Genomic DNA, 17,407 nt, shown 5'->3' on the forward strand with positions numbered 1-17,407 from the left:
TGTGTGTGTGTGTGTGTGTGTGTATGTGTGTGTTTGTATATGAAATTGTGTATATATGTATGTATATTCGTGCATGTAGTGTGTGTATACGCACACCAATAGTTATAGGACCTGATAACAGAGTTTTAATTTAGTTGACAATCCTGCATAGTCAATGAAATTTAGTTTGAATATTGAAATATTGGCTATTTCTGGAACATTCTAAAGGCTCATGTGCACAAGAAAGAATCCAATATATACCATGTAATTTTATGGTCATTTTTGAATAAACATATATATGACTGTAATTCCCAGTTTTTATTACTTAGAGTACAGGCTGTTGCTATAATAAAATCTCAAATTACAGTGGTTCACACAAGAGAATTATTTCTCTTGATCCAGGGCTGGCACCACACAGAACGGATTCAAGGATACAGGCTTTTTAAGTTGGTTTTCTGCCATTCATAGGGTTTTGTCCACATGACTGAAGGAAGAACCATTCCAGCCCTTAGGAAAGAAAAAAAGAGGCAGGTGAACACATGAGTACGTTTCTTTCTTTTAAGATCATGAACACATAATTGTACATATCACTCTCACTTTCATCCCATTCGCCGGACCCTAGTCACAAAGCAAGAGCTAGCTGTAGGGGAGGCTGGGAAAAGTGTTCTTTAGCTGGTGGCCATGTGCCCAGCTGAAACACCTTATATGATAAAAGGAAGAGAGAACATATGTTGGGGAGGTCCAACTCTTAGTGTCTGCCATACTGATTATGTGTTTTCCAACATCGTTTCTCTATCTTTATTAGAAATGGGCCTCAAATCCTGTGATTGGAGATTCCTCAATCTATCCTAAAGAATAACGGAGCAGGGTGGTATGAGCACTAAAGTTTATTGAACGTCTACTATGTGCTATGTCCTTTATATACAGTATCATTTAATTATTATGACCACCATGAATATTATTCTCTACATTTTACAGGTAAAGAAACTGAAGCCAGGAGAGGTGAAACAATGTTACAAAACCAAAAAGGGGTTAATGTGGCACCTTCTAATTATCTAATTACTATAAAAGTTGATTCTGGAAAAATAACTGATTTTCCCTTTCTGGGCCTTCACTTCCTCTGCTGTTAATTGAGGGGATTGAACTCCATCAGGTATCATCAAACTGAAGCATGTATCAGAACCACCTGAGGGTTTCTTTTCTTTTCATTTTTTTTTAATTAGTTTCAGGTGTACAAAAAAATGTACTAGATATTTACATCCCTCACAAAGTGATAACCCCTCTCCCCCAATCTACTACCCCTCTGACATCATATATAGCTGTTACAGTTCTGTTGACTCTATTCCCTATGCTGTACTCCACATCGGTGACTGACTATATAGATATTATAGTTGACATTCATGGATGGTGTAGATTCCTGACCACTGAGGGCTTCTTAAAACACTGATTGCTGGGCCCCACTTCAAATCTCCGAGTCAGAAGAACTGGAGTGGGGCTCGAGCAGTGGCAGTTCCCACAAGTCCCCAGGTGATGGTCCCCAGCCGTACTTTGAGACCCATGGGAGTAAATGGTCTCTTGGATTTCTTCCAGCTGTTGCACACTGGAGGGTCAGTGACATGGCTGGCTTCATTAGCCTGTATTGGTGGGTGATCAAAAATACCACTACTGCATGTAGTGACTTTTCAACATTTGGCCACATTTGATGGTGATCCAGGAAAATTATCTCAACATGAGTGAAGAACACTGATGAAAATCACTCCTTCATGTATTCATTCACTCATTTGTTCAACATGCATTTATCGAGCATCCCAAGTGCCAGGCATTGTGCTAGAGACTAGAGACACAGCATGGCCGAGACACACTTGGCCCCTGCCTGTGATGTACATGCTGACTATGGAGAAAACATTATTAATTTATTCTTATTACTGAAAAGGAAGTGCAAAGACCTATGAGAGTAAAATACTCCTTTGTGGAATTTGTGATTATAACTTCAGACTTTACCTAAACAGGCTTATTTTCTCCTGTGGTCTTAATAAATTGTCTGTTTTCCTGTATCTAGTTTGATTTTTGTTCTTTGCTTTTTGAAGTCTTTCTATTGTGCCAGCTCAGTTAGTGGCATTTTTATTTAAATTTTCCAACCTAAATGTTGCCTTCCTGTCCTAGATGAAACCTTGGCTTTGTTCAAAATGTGCATTTTCATTTTTAGCAGACAGTGGCAGTTGAAATCAACAGCAAAAGCAGAAACCCTTGTCTAAAGTAATTCCCTCACTATTATTGCAACTTCAATGACATTAGAAGTCCTAGGGAGATGAATTCAAATAGTTATCTCCACCCCCACTGGCACCTCCAGCAATTTGGCTTTTTTAAAGAATAGGACTGGCCGAGTGGCTCATTTGGTTAAGTTTGCTTAAGAGCATGAGCTCTGAGCAACAGGGTCACTGGTTCGATTCCCACATGGGCCAGTGAGCTTCGCCCAAGCTGCTTCTGAGCTGAGCTGCCAACAGGTGGCAGGATGGCTCAGCTGGTGAGAGCACGTGCTCCTAATGACAAGATTGCCTGTTGGATGGTGGGCTACGCCTGCCTATGGCTGGCACTGAATTTGGCACCTTGAACTAAGCTGCCGCCTGGGTGGCTCAGTGGATAGAGCGTGCGCTCTTAACAACAAGGCTGCTGGTTCGACTCCCACATAAAAAAAAAGAAAGAAAAGATAAAGAATAAAAGACGAAGGATACAGGGTTCTTGAAGGGAGGATGTCTATTATAAAAAGGGAAGGAAAGGAAATAGTGTACTGATAAAGGTTATCATTTGTTGAGTGTATATTATGTGCCAGCGACTGTAGCCAAGAATTTTACATGAATTATCAGGTAAACTTGCTAACAAACCAATGAGGTACAGGTACGATTATTATTCTTCCTTTTACATATGTGGAAATCAAAGCTCAGTTATCAGGTTTGATAACTGGCCCAAAATCTCACAGTTATTTGATGGATGAGAAGGGAGTCAAAGCTAGGCCTGTCTGACTCCAAAAGCTTGTGCTTTTTACCAGTAAATTATGCCCTCAGTCGTTTCAGTCCATGCATTTTTCATAGGCATGGTGCTGAATCATTTGGCTTACTGGTTTTCTGACTCATCTCACTGACGAGGGCCAGATCCAAAGCATCTTCCCTTGTGTCCTTTTTCTTCCTGCCCTTTTTCTGAGTACAGTCCACATACTCCATCGTGTCCTTTGTTTCCATTGGCCTTAAAGAAGTAGCTTCTTATGGACCATATCTGTGACACAGTAGAAGTCTAGTAAGCTTGCCAGGAAGTAAAAGTACATTTATTTGTTCAGGACTATAATGTTTATTTGAAAGGGATGTTCAATCACAGATCTGACTTTTTTATGAGCTTCATTCTGAATTCCTGCGATTGGAAAAATGCTTGAGTAAGTAATGCCTCCATGAAGAGTCACTATCACATGCATTATTTTAAAAGGTTTGGCAATAAAACACTCAAATTATTGATAATACATATTTAATATGAAGTAATATGTGTTTTAAAATAAAATTTGCATATACATTTAAAAAAATTAAATTTGCCATGATAGTGATGAGACTATTGGCTTTTATTTATTTGTAAGTCAAAGACTTATAAAAGGTTATCCATAGCAAAGGAATATGTAAACACAGTAATCTAGGGGTTCAGTTTTTCTCTTTTTTATTGGCAAACACACGATTCTACTCTTCAAAAGAAACAGTTAGTGGTTTTATTTTTTTAAGCTCATTAAGATGGTTCAAAAAGTCTTGGCTAGCAAACACCTTTTTAAAAAAATCAATTTTTCAATAATTTAGAGTGAATCAGACCCATATAGTTACATTTCCCTTAAGGGGGATATGCTTTCAAAATAATTAAAGTAGAGGCAGCTTTATAGGTTTTGAGAAAATGTGCTTGGAAAATGTCCTTTGATTTGTTATGAACCCCAAAGCTTTGATAAAATGGGATGGGACTGGGACCAACTTCCCAGCCTCATCACCCCTAGTGGTACGTGACTAGGTACAGAGAATGCCAAGTGCCCACCTAATCTACATACCTTATCCCTTTTATTAATACAACTCAGTCTTTAAATTGTGCATAGGGCTTGTTAAAGACTACATTTCCCAGCCTTCTTTGTAGCTATATATGTTTATCTGAGTTTTGGCCCATGAGGTGTAAACGGAGGTGTCCTATGAGATGCCTGAGAAGTCTCTTGTAAAGGAGCCGGGGATGGTTGTGTTTTCCCTTCCTGACTGCCTGAATTGTGTAGGCTGCCTGGCGTTTTTGCAGCCATTTTAGATAAGGAAGCCAAGGGCCATTCCCCAGAAATGGCCAAACAGTGAGCTTTTGTGGCATTACCATACCAGCCTTGGGGTTTCTTTCTCTGGACTTCCTTTACATGAGAGAGAAATTTCTTTTCTTTCTTTCTTTCTATATCACCATTTTGTGGATTTGTAGCTACACTTTTAATCATAACTAATAAAAATGGTGACTCATCAGGTTTGGGGAAACAGCAAGTGCATTAACATAATAAGTTGAGCTGTCATTATTGAGTACTCTCTATATGCCAGGAACTGTTCTAAGAGCTGTATTTGTAACTGTTCACATAACTCACTCAACAATCTTCTAAGAGACTATTATCCCCATTTTACAGGTGATAAAATAGGCATAGAGAGGTTAAATAATGTGCCCAAGGTCACACAGCCAACCCAGGAGTTGAAACCAGTTGGTCTAGCTCTAGAACTTTATCTTAGTCACTGTGGGAAAGTGACTTGACAACATTTAAGAAAAGAAACAAAAGCTAAGCTGGACCAAGACCCCAGCTTTTCTCCATGTGGACTTATCTCCTGCCCTGATTTTGTCACTAATTACATGGATGTCCTCTGGCATATGGCTTAATGCCCATGTGCCTTGGAGTTTTCACTAATAAGAGGCAGATAACAATACCTCCCGTGCCTGTTGGGCATGCACTCTGAGCTTGGCACTGTGCCAGGTACACTGATCTGTTAGTGACAGCCCCGCCTGGAAGGAGCCCACGTAGTCTGAATAATCGAGTCAAGCTGAGGAATGAGGAGATGCAGAATGACAACATTACCATTCCAGGGGAGTTTTTGGTGCTTGGTAGATGGTAGGCAACCCGTAGTTGTTTCTGGAATGGATGTGACAATGCCTGATTAAGTGCCCTGTGAGTGGGAAGAAATAAATGTTGTGAATCAAAAGGGAGAGTTTTGGGGTCCAAAGAGCTCAGGGGGACTCGGTAAGTGCTGGGTTAATATTGGTGGAGTCAGTTAGTGAAGTAGCCCTGCAGATTTCGTTGGATTGGGGTCTCTAGTAGGTAAGTGAGCCTGCTGTCTTCCTCCTGCTCGGTGGCCCAGGTTTAGTTCCTTGAACCTACTCCATGCTCTGCCGCTTTGGTACCTACACAAATACTCTCCTCTCTGCTGGCCATGCTTTCTCAGCCTCTCTTCCCACGTAAGCTTTGCTCATCCCTTTGATCTCAGTGACCTACAGGGAAGCTCTCCTGAGTAGATCAGATCTCACTTATGTACCCTCAGGGTGTGGTAGAACCCGTCCCAATGGAGTACTTGATTCTAAAGTCAGTCCATATTAGGACAGTTTTGTCAACCAGATTATCCTTGAAAATCCCTCACTTCCTAAATTAGCTCTACAGTGCAAACTGACAAACCAGCACAGATAATCATAATGATTCAGTACTTCCTTTGTCTTTCTTTGAGATACTGGCTTAGTTTATTTAGGGTCTAAGTTTATGAAACAAATCCAGATCCCATACAGTCCAGTAGGTAGTGCACCCCAGCAGGGCTGTTAGGCAGATAGATCATGATATGAGTGGCACCATTTGAAGCTGAGTGCACCCAGAATTGTATATCGTGGCTTGTTATAGAGTCTTGTGCAGGAAAAGGAGATACTTGCATGGTGAGGAAATAGGAACTGAAGCCAACCCAGGGAAGAACTGACTTACAACTCACTCCAGGGCCAGGCTCCCTGAGTGGGATGGTGAAATAAGTCACTTGCATTATTTATATTGTTTAATTTCTCTCTGCATCTCTTTCATTTGCTTCCTGACTCCTGTGTACAGTTGAATTTGTGTGTCATATCTATGCAAACCACAACTCTTCTGCACTTCCTTTTATAAAACTCATTGCATTTGAATTTTTCATGGATCCCTTGTAATTATTGGTTTAATGTTCCTGCCAGATTATACATTCCATGCGGGCAGGGGGCATGTCCATCTCAATTACTTGCTGTGGCCCCAGCACCAACACAATACCTGGCACAGTTTTTCTGAGCAGTTCCATTCCAAACATTGATATGGCTTTTTATTCTCTGGCCTTCAAGAAGATCCACTAAATTTCTTTCTTAGTTACTCAGTGCTGAGATCTGTAGCTGCTGAGGCACTCAATTCAGCCTGGGGGGCAGAGATAAACCTGCCTGGGCTGGTGCTGCACTAATGCTACAGAAACCCCTGAAACTGATAATTATCCAGAGACACTTGATATAACTAAGGGCCTAAGGAGCTTTGGACCACCTTGGCTCATTATCACCTCATTAAGCCCCCCCCCCACACACACACACCTCTAAATGGTCTCCTCTCCATTCCCACTGCCAACCCTATGCCCCAAGGCTCTTCCCAGCTTGACTTTGACCCAGGCCCTTTCACAAGTGAACTTAACTGAAACGTGATCTTGCACATGTGTGTCACTGTTGGTTTCTGAAAAGGCTCTTCAGTAACAACAGCATCATCTTCTCCTTTTTAATTCTTTCTTCTGTTTTTGAAGAGTCTAAAAGCCAAATCAACTAAAGAAATGAAAGCAGAAAACCATCTTACCACTCTCATACCCCCATACAGTTTGTTAATTTGCCTTTTTTTTCTGGCTGCTTTACCACAATTGAAATCCTACTATATGCTAGTTTTTTACCTGCAGTTTTAAAGTAACAATATTACATACTCATATTTCCATTTTTCCATTATGGTCTTTATAAGCATAATTTTAATAACAGTATAATATTTCATCAAATGACCTTATGACATTTTAAAGCCTGCCATCAAGGTTGGACACAAAGCTTTTCACTTTTTTCCTTTAGAATAGAAATATTATGATATAAAAGTATATAAAAATACTGCAAGGACCCTCTTTTTATTTTTATTTATTTTCTACTTATAAACTATTAGGAATAAAAAATACTAGGTAAAAAATAAACTCTTTAAATTTTTATTTTATTTCAAGTTACAACTTGAATAATGTATATTTAGTGTAGAAAACTTTGAAAATACAGAAAAATATTTCTTCCAACATTTACCTCCAGGAAGTGGATGTATTATATCTATTTTATTATATTTGTATACTATATATGTGGTTATTTTACATAATTGAAGCAATAATTTATATATATGTCATTGAGACTTCAAATGTAATTTTTAATTTACTGTATACTATAATTTAATTAACATTATTCTTGTACCCATTTAGATTTTTTTCTGAGTTCTTTTTATTTTTCTTTTTTATTTATCATTTCTATTTTAATTATTTCTATCAAGATTAGGGATTGTTGTGTTTGTACATGTAAGTTTGTCAGCATTTTATGTTATTTCTTAGAATAGATTCCATGAATGTTTTTACTAAGTCAAAAGGTATAAATATTTTTAAGGCTTTTGATGTGCACTGCCTAATTGCTTTCCAGAAAAATTATACAAGTTGCATTTTCAACAGTCTATAAGGTTATAAGGCAATAGAAAATAGCATGTCATTTATTTTAATTTCTTTGTTAGTGAAGCTGAACTTTCAGTTGTTATTCATGTATATTTTCTTCTGTGAATTGTCTGTATTCTTAAAACAAGAATATTTGAAGGTTCTTGACACATATTTAGAAACCTATTTCAAAAGATGTTATTGTGGTATGTAAGAAGGTACAGGAAAAAGAGGTAAATACAAAGATTAGAATTTCCTGGTTCACTCTTTCGTACCAGGCCATAAGATTCACCTCCGAAAACTTGAAAATTTTCTGGTATCTGCTTTTGCTTTTTAAAGTAATAATAGACACTTAGAAGTTGCACTTATTGGAGTCAAGCAGTGAGGCCCTGTTATTTCTTCAGAGCTCATCCTCCCAGCTCTGGAATTCTGTGAGAGAATGACTGAATCCATTTAAGATAAAAAGGTAAAATAATAACTCTCAGTTGTTTGAGAGCTAGTGACCGGGTTAGGTTCTACTTCAGTGCCTATCATTTTGATGATAACTAGTGTTCATTTATTTGTGTATGTGTTGTCTGGTCCCACACTAGTATATGTATCAAGAGATATTACATCTCTGCATTGTCGGATTCCTTCTGTTCCTCCAAATTTCTGTTATCTTTTTAATCTACTTGCTTATTTGGGTTTTTGTCTTTCGTGGTAGAGGCTATCTTTAGATGATCAGGTGACCCTTGGCTGTCTTTTCATACTCGAGTATGGGGTACTAAAAGGCTGATGGGAAATTCTGTAGGGGAGCTGATCAGCCAGTCCTCACTGTAGCATGTTCCAGATGGCTTGTTTAATAAAGGAATCCTCAGCCAGTATTTTTGGGTCTCTTCTCTTAATGTAATTGGAGTCCTCAGAAAGAATACCTTCAGATCTTTCAATATCCTATCCCAAGGATTGAAGCCTGGCTTCTTGAATTCAAGAAGCCAGGGTAGAGAAAACGTTGGATGCCTCTATATGCATTATGAAAATTTTCACCACATATCCTTTGTTTCACATTAACTTCCCTGCTCTCAACTGCATCCAGTATCCAGACGTCTTCTGTTTTGCTCTTTCCAGGGAATAAACCTCTAGCCTTTCATTAGGTTGGGGAAATGGATGGTCATACCAGTGTCAAGTGCCGAGTTTACCTTTTCATGAAATAGGCTTTCAACCAGACCTGCTATTCTTAGTCGCTCTTTGACCTCACTTCCAGAGATAATGTGTGCCACTAAATGTTTAAGCCATTGGGGGTTCTGCAGGACAAATTGAGTTGCTTCTTAGCGTTCCTCACAACTAACTTAGGGTTCAGGTCGCTCAGGATTGTTAAATCGATTGCCATTTATCCTTCTGCTTTCTAACTTCCAAAATTTTGTTGCTGGTATTACCTTTTTTCATATTTTTGGCATTATGATTTTGTGTCTTTTAAAAGAAATGCCCCTTCTGTCTCACATCTATGAGGATGACTGCTATACAAAACAAAATAAAACACAGAAATAGCAAGGGTTGGTAAGGATGTAGAGAAACTGAAAGCCTTGTATACTGTTGGTGGGAATGTAAAATGGTACATCCACAGTGGAAAACAGTATGGTGGTTACTCAAAAAATTAACAATAGACTTGTCATATGATCTAGTAATCCGTTTCTGGGTATATTACCGAAAAGAACTGAAAGCAGGAAGTTGAGGAGATATGTATATACCCATGTTCATAGCAGCACTATTCACAATAGTCAAGTGTCCCATGACAGATGAGTAGATAAACAAAATGTGGCATATACATACAACCGAATATTATCCAGCCTTAAAAAGGAAGGAAATTCTGACATGCTACAATATGGATGAGCCTACTTAAATGAAATAAGCCAATCACAAAAGGACAAGTACTATATGATTCCACTTATATAAGGTACCTAGAGTAGTCAAATTCAGAGAGACAAAAATTAGAGTAGCAGTTACCAGGGCCTGGGGGGAGGGCAGAATGGAGAGTTGTTATTTAATGGGTATAGAGTTTCAATTTTGCAAGATGAAAGGAGTTTTGGAGATGAATGGTGGTGATATTTGCACAACCATCTGGATGACCTTAATGAATACTGAGCTAAAATGGTAAAGATGGTAAATTTTATGTTATGTTTATTTTACCACGATTTAAAAAAAGGAATACCTCTTTATTTCGCTCTCATCCTGAGAGAGAGAAAAAACTAATTACTGTGTTCAATCTATTACTTAAAATAGAAGTCTATTATTTCCTTTTTGAAGTTAAATGACTTTGCCCTGGTCACAGAGCTAGTCGGTGGCAGGTAAGGATTTAATCCAGTTCTGGGATGAAGGTCGGGGCTCTTCCCTGCTGTGATACATAGAATCAATTCAATTCATTCTTCCAGTAACAGGCAATATTCGTGAAGCACCTTGTTCCAGCACCTTTGAAGGCAGCAGTGAGCAAGAGTGATAAAGTATCCGTATCACATGACTGTGAGGTGGAGATGCCATACAATGCACAAGTACACCCATAAACAAGACAGTGGCAACTATCGATATGTGCTTTGGTGGAAATAAATGCTGGAAGAAATGTGGTGGGGGAGACTTTTGAGTTGAGAGCTCCTCATAGAGATGGTTTCAGAAATGTGAATATGTAGGCAGGAGTGTTCCTGGCAGAAGAAACAGCACGCGCAAAGGCCTAGGGAAATGAATAAGCTCTGCCTGTCTGAGAAAGTAAAAAGACCAATTTAGCAGGATGTCATCAGAAAAGGGAATGGCAAGAGATGGGGTAAGAGATTTTTCAAATGTAGAACCTCATGAGCCTTGGATTGAGGCATGAGTTTTCCTATGGGTAATAATAGCCACTGGATGGTTTTCAGAGGGAAATGATGCGCTGATTAGCTTTTTATCATAGTTGGCTTTCACCAAGTATCTACCATATAGCTGGTAGATACCAGAAATGCAATATTAAACAGACACTGTTGCCCACAAGGAAATTATAGCCTGGTAAGGAAGAAAGAACAGTGTCAGTAAAACATAGCAGTATAGCCCACGGTGTGCACTCTGGAACTACAGAGGATTTTTTTTAGGAAAAAAAGTTTTCATGATCAAATTCGATTGGTGATTTATGTTTCGTATTCTTTAGGGATTCTCAGTGCACACCGGCATATGAGAGTCAGAGAATTGTTGCAGTATAGAAACCTGTCCAACTCAGTTCAGCTTGGCATTTCCCAAACTTATGTGCACCAAGAGCTTCTTTTGAACCACACCTTTTAATAGCTTTTTAAATTTTATTGAGTGTGGAACAATCTGGAAAACAGTGAATTAAAGAAATATGACAAGTTATACAACAGTTGTGAAGGCTGTACTGAGAAGGGATCTAGCACAGTTCAGGGTGCGGAGGGGCAGGCAGTCAGGGTGGCCTTCCTGGAGAAGGTGACCCCTGAGTGGCTCCCTGTGGGGTGAGTAGAGGTTAGCCATGTGAAGAAGCAGGGAAGGCTATCCCACAGAGATAGAACAGCCTGAGCCCATACGTGGAGACCCAAACAGGCCCATCGTTCATCCTAGGAAAATAGATTTACAAATTTCAAGCAGGAAAAGGATATGGTAGCTTGTTTGGCACCTTAATGGAAATACAGTAAAACCTTGGATTGAGAATAACATGGTCAGCGAGTGTTCCGCAAGACGAGCAAACATTTCTACTATATTTTAACATGGTAAATGAGCGATGTCTTGCAATATAAGTAGTTTGTTTCCAGAACGAATTATGCTCGCAAACCAAGGTATTACTGTCATTGTTTTCCAATGGAGTCAGAGTAGAATGCGGTTTTCCTAATCTGGATTTTCACATGAACTGCTGGTTTCTGTTGTCCAGTAGGCTCCTGTCGTCTGTTGCCACGGCCTGCCCACCTGACCCTCCCCAGCCTCCTTTCTGCACCTTTCTCATCCCCCGCCTGCACTTGCTGTGCAGCCCTGTCTCGGGAAGGCCAGACAGAAGCCCCTTGCTATGCACCCTTCTTCTCTCTGCACCAGATAGCTCAGCCTTCCTGGAAGCGTGGATTTTCCGTTAGTGCCCACAGCTCTGTCAGCACCACTATTTCTGTCCTCACATCGTTTCCGAATACTCGTGCGCTACCGCCCGGTTTTCCCTTCCACATTCTTCCAGGTTCATTTTTGCGTCTGCTTTGTGCAAGACAGCATAATGAGAGGATGTCACATTTCCCTGCAAGACACAGCCTCATGCACAGCAGGGCGTAAGGGGATTGGAAAGGTTCACAGACGCCAGCGGGTCTCCCTCCTGTGCACCCACCCCCTTGCGTTTCATAGAACAGAGGTTCTTTATGTGGCTTATTTTTTCTTCATTGTTATTCAGTGATGAATAAAAACAGCCCCCACTTATTTAGTGCTTACTGTGTACTAGACTCTATACCAAGCATTTTACATTATCATTTAATTTTCACAACCCTCAAAGATGTATTATTAAGCCTACAAATGAGGGGACAGGCTGGAGAGGAGCTCAGCCAGTCAGAGAAGAGGCCATCATTTAAACCTAGGGTGCAGTTGTCAGGGTCACACAGCCAGTACATAATGCCATTAAATGCTCTAATTGTAAACATTTCATTTCTGGGGAGTCTGTGCTTACATCTGCTTGTGCTTCTGATAACCAGGGAGCTTTAAAAAATAAGGATTCTAGGGCCCCATGTCATAACCATTAACCACAAGCCAGGGATGGTGCCCAGGAACTGCTGTTTTCAAAAGCTCTCCACGTTCTCTTCAGAATCATTTGGAAAGCCACTGGCAGGCCCCACCACAGAGTGTCTGCTTCACTAGCTCTAGAGGGGGCCCGAGAATGTGCATTTCTAACAAGTTCCCAGGTGCTGTTCGCGCTGCCCCTTGGGGAACCCACTTTGACAATGCTTGTCTGATACAGCTGGTGAAAAATGAGGAAACAGGGTGATAAGAACAGGAGAGTTAGCGTTAGGAAACCAAATGCTAATACTTTTTTTTTTCTTTTTTAAGACCTTGGGGTTTTATTTGATTCCAACCAAACATTTTAGATTAATGAAGACATAGGAGGGGAGTTACGTTAGAGTGGGATTTGGAGCCAGACAGCTGGTACCAGTTCCCAATGTCACCCCTTAGGAAGGCTCTGAGCTTCAGTTTCCTCAGCTGAACAGTGGGGATGCTAATGGCTGGCTCCCAGGCATTTAATAAATGGACTTCCTGTCTTCTTCTCTTCCCTTTCCACTTACCTCAGGGAAAGAATTGTGAAATTCCAGAAACTTTTCTTTTAGGCTTTAGTTTAGGAGATTTTTCGAGTTATGGACTAGCTGTTGTGTACGTTCATTTTGTGAAGTATTTAGGCCTGGGACTGCTGGTTTTCGCTACTTCTTTTACTCGCTCCCTCGTTGTTCCCAGTGGAATCCTGGAGCATCTGCTGGGTGTCTGCCAGTTCATGGCTTCTGGGAAAGCTGCACTAGCCTTCCTTGGAGAATGAGGCTAGAGGCTGCTAAGTGGAGTCTTACTCAGGGAATTTGCAGGCACAACATTTGGAAGATGGTCATTTTCCCAGAAGGAAAGGGTAGAACTAATGGCTACCTCTGGGCTCTGGGGGTCAGTGTTTTCATTCCACGGCTGACAGAGCTGAAATGATCTTTACAACCCGCGCATCTAGACCCCAACTCCAATCCTACTATTTGAAGTGGAACACTGAGAAGTTTGCACGGCCATCCTGTGTTTTGGTTTCTTTATCTATATTATGGGGATGACCTCTCCTCCTGCATGGGATTAGTCAGAGTTTAAATGAGATTAAGAGCCCTAGAGTACTATATATTGTACCATCCTTGGATCACAGCTGACACTTAATATGACATAATCCCCTTCCCTTATACCATGATTTGCTCCCATATAACTTCCTCTATATGGGTAAAAAAAAGAGGAAAATAAAAAATAAAAAGTGCCATGCTGTGTGCTGGGTCCTTTCACATTCATGCTGTCGTTTGTTCTTCACAGCATCCCTTTTATGTACTAGCCTTCCCAGCTTGTACAAGGAGTAATAGAGCAGGTACACAACCCAAATTCTTACAGCTGGTAAATCTTGGAGTGGATTTGAACCCAAGTGTGCCTGAATTCAACACATGGGCTCCTTCCACTCTGTCTCCAAGGAGGTTGGAGTGCATTCATCTAAAGAAGTAGATTGGCTATTATGAACAAGACAAGTAATGACAAGCGTTGGAGAGGCTGTGGAGAAAAAGGGACCCTCATACACTGCTGGTGGGAATGCAGATTGGTGCAGCCACTGTGGAAAACAGTATGGAGGTTCCTCCAAAAATTAAGAATAGAACTACCATATGACCCAGCAATCCCTCTTCTGGGTATATACCCAAAAATCTGAAAACATTTATCCATAAAGATATATGCACCCTGATGTTCATTGTAGCATTATTCATGGTGACCAAGACATGGAAACAACCAAAGTGTCCTATGATAGATGATTGGATAAAGAAGATGTGGTACATATACACAATGAAATATTACTTGGCCATAAGAAAAGATGAAATACTGCCATGTTCAACAACATGGATGGATCTTGAGATTATCATGCTAAGTGAAACTAAACTCCTCAAATAAGCCATGGTGCCAAAGATGCATTCAAAGATGTTCTCTACAGTACTATTTATAATAAGAATGATTAGAAATGACAGTGTCAAGTTTTACCTGAGCTGAGCCCTGTGCTCCCGGAAAACAGTGCGAGTTAATAAATGCCCCCTGCTTTGGGTAGGTAAGCCAGGAAATGTCTTCCTGCAAAGAACTATCCTCCCCGATATGAGTTTGATAAGATTCATGGATGCCTCCCCTGTTTACTCATGACAAGGCCGAATACAGATCCTGCAAATCCCCATGCTTTGCCTTATGCATATTTAGGTGTGTGTGTGTGTGTGTGTGTGTACATACATTATAATGAATTGGCTTATGCAGTTGTGGTAAGTCCCAAGATCTGCAGGGTGTGTCAGCAAGCTGGAAACCCAGAACTGATGGAGTAGTTCCAGTTTGAAGGCCTGCAGGCTTGAGATCCAGGAAAAGCTGATGTTTCAGGTCAAAACTGGGCAGGAACAAAGCCCAGTACCAGTTAAAAGGTTGCCAGGCAGGAAGGATCTCTCTTTCTGAGCGGTGGGGGACTGGAACAGGTGTCAGTCTTTGTTCTATTCAGGCCCTCAACTGATTGGATGTGGCCCACCCACATTAGGGAGGGCAATATGCTTTACTCAGTCTTTGATTAAGTATTAATCTCATCCCAGAACACCCTTATAAAGACACCCAGGATAACCTTTGACCTAATTTCCAGGCATCCTGTGGCCCAGTCAAAGTGACACATGACATTAACCATTACATATTCCTCTTCTAAAATAGACTGGCATCAGGATAAACCATTCTCTTATCTACTATCCAATCACACCACTCTTTCATTCCTTTTCCCCACACTCTGTTCTTTCTAGCCTTGTTCACTCCTCTCTATGAAAGAAAGACCCTGTTTGTCTGACTCTTGAGCCACTTGCAGATCTTATGGTCACAACGTTCTCCTTATAGCAGTAATTCCCCTCCCCTACTGCAAAGCCCCTTTGCCTCCCTTATAATAATGTTCACTAAGTCTCTCCTTGCTAAGTCTGCATTCGTTTTTAATTTGGGAGAAACAAACTTAAGTGACAAATACGGATGAGTTAGTTAAATAGTATGGCACATCCACATTTTTAAAAGAATGTACTATACTCATTGATAAGTAAAGGTGTCTATGATGCACTATTGAGTAGAAAGACAGACTCTAAAATTACACACTTACCCTTTAAATAAAATTACATACATGTGCATCTTAATATTTTGGAAGGACAGTCTCAAATAGTTTCTGATATTCCAGTGGTAGTTATGTCTGGGAGGAGGAAAATTAAGGGGAAGGTTTTCTTTGTTGTTTTTTGTTTTGTTTTGTTTCTTGGTTTTTTTTTCCCCCTATCTTTCTACATTGTTTGAACTATCTGCAGTGAAAGTTGTATTATTTTTGTAAACTGAAGAAAAATCCACAGTGCATAATAGCTTCATGATCTTAATTTTTGTTTTAAAAAATGTCAACTCTGATCATAGAAGCTGGGGGCTGGTGGACTGGCCTCATGAATGTTTGCCTTGATCACCTACCAGAGGCTGTACAATCCCAAAAATCTCTCCCTGGAAACAGCTCCATGAGGGGGAATCCTGTGCGATTCATCCGTTGCTCCCCGCAGCTAAAGGCACTGAAGCCTGTTGGTGGTTGGCTGGCTCCCCGTCAAAGGATGAGATGGCTGGTGACACGTCTGGGCTTCGGGTCAGCCTGCCTGTCTCGGTTTGCCTAAGGTCTGTTTGGTTTCCCAGGTCTTGGGTCTAAAGAATGAGACTTCAAAAAATAGAGAAATTAGGTTTGTTTCATTTACAGAGCTTGAGGCTTCCATCTGCTTATGACTTGAGCAGTTTCCCCCAAATCTGTGTGAGCCTCCTGCCCCCGCCCGCATACAGGCTGGATGACCTAGATGGAGACTTAAATGGCATTAAGTTAGAGCCTCGTTTTTGGAGTCATCCCCTGCTGAATTCCCATGGCGACCTGGGTAAGGGCTTCAGGGAGTCGACTCCCACGTTCTGGCTAAATGCCAGGCTGGCCGATTCCACTCCGCCCCGTGGGTGCTGCAGTGCCAGTGTCCTGCTTCGCCCAGGCTGAGGTCGTTGTCTTTCGGTTACAGAGTGGACGCTATCTGCTTCTTCAGCTTTCCTGCTACAGTAAAGCTCACGAAAGGGGCTTACCGTTTTACAGGTCTCCGTTTCTATCCCTCCCGTCTTAACGGTCTCCACATCGATAGACTCTCACTATGGGTTAAGTTCCAAAGTTGAACCTCTGTTCCTCAGTCCCCCAAACCTAGATGTCCCTCAGGTGTCCAGACCAGGACATTCGTCACTTTGGGTATTTCTTTCTCTAGTTGAACCAGATCAGATTTAGATACTAGGGTTCTGTGACAGATTTCATTTTGGGGGAAAAAAGCTCTGGTACTTGGAAAAATCTTTAAAAAACATAGGCACATTCCATTTCTTCATATACGTGAGATGTTTCTGGGCTTCAGTGACAACAGAATCTAACATCTTAAGGCAACGGCATAAGCAACTTTAACCCTTTTATCTTTTATGCACTCTATTCATTTGTAGCCAGCTACTGAAACACAAGGGCTGTTAAACTACGAGTTCTTCATTGCAGCCTCTCCTTGTCCAGTTGAGTTCTCTATGCTGCCCCCTCCCCCTTGTGTGTATGTGTGTGTGTGTGTGTGTGTGTGTGTGTGTGTATTTGTATCTAAGAATTTATTTCCCTTTGAAGGACCTCTAACAGCACAAAGACCCCAGTCTTTTGAATATTGCCTCTGTCCTTGAGTTTTGCCCACTAAACCTGACTGAAGGGATACACTATCGCCTACATGCCATGTTCTGTCCAGTAAACGGTTGGTTGACAGCACAGCAGCATAGAAAGTGAAGGGTCCTTGCTAACCACAGGAATTCTTTAAACAAACATGATCAGAGCAAATTCCAGTGTGTGCCAGAGAACAGTGAAAGAAGAGGCAAGGTTTCAGACAGGTCCTTCCTTTTACAAACTTGATACTCCTTTTAAAAATGAGCTGCCGTTGGAGTTGCTCACCCTTTTATTA

At 40.8% G+C, this 17,407-nt stretch overlaps 1 protein-coding gene and 1 long non-coding RNA gene across 13 annotated transcripts in view; one reads left to right on the top strand and one right to left on the bottom strand.

Annotated features, from left to right (window-relative positions):
- Window positions 1–17,407, top strand: part of FGGY (FGGY carbohydrate kinase domain containing) — a 415,184-nt gene that overhangs the window by 185,715 nt on the left and 212,062 nt on the right. The gene's annotated exons all lie outside the window — the stretch shown is intronic.
- LOC109371255 (uncharacterized) overlaps window positions 6,437–17,407 on the bottom strand; it is a 31,731-nt gene continuing 20,760 nt past the window's right edge. The window contains exons 2-3 of the long non-coding RNA XR_002121847.1: window positions 15,885–16,119; window positions 6,437–6,807 (exon numbers count right to left, since the gene is read on the bottom strand). This is a non-coding gene — a long non-coding RNA (uncharacterized LOC109371255). The remainder of the gene's footprint in view (window positions 6,808–15,884; window positions 16,120–17,407) is intronic.

This window comes from Hipposideros armiger, unplaced genomic scaffold, assembly GCF_001890085.2.
Source record: "Hipposideros armiger isolate ML-2016 unplaced genomic scaffold, ASM189008v1 scaffold_557, whole genome shotgun sequence".
NCBI lineage: Eukaryota > Metazoa > Chordata > Mammalia > Chiroptera > Hipposideridae > Hipposideros > Hipposideros armiger.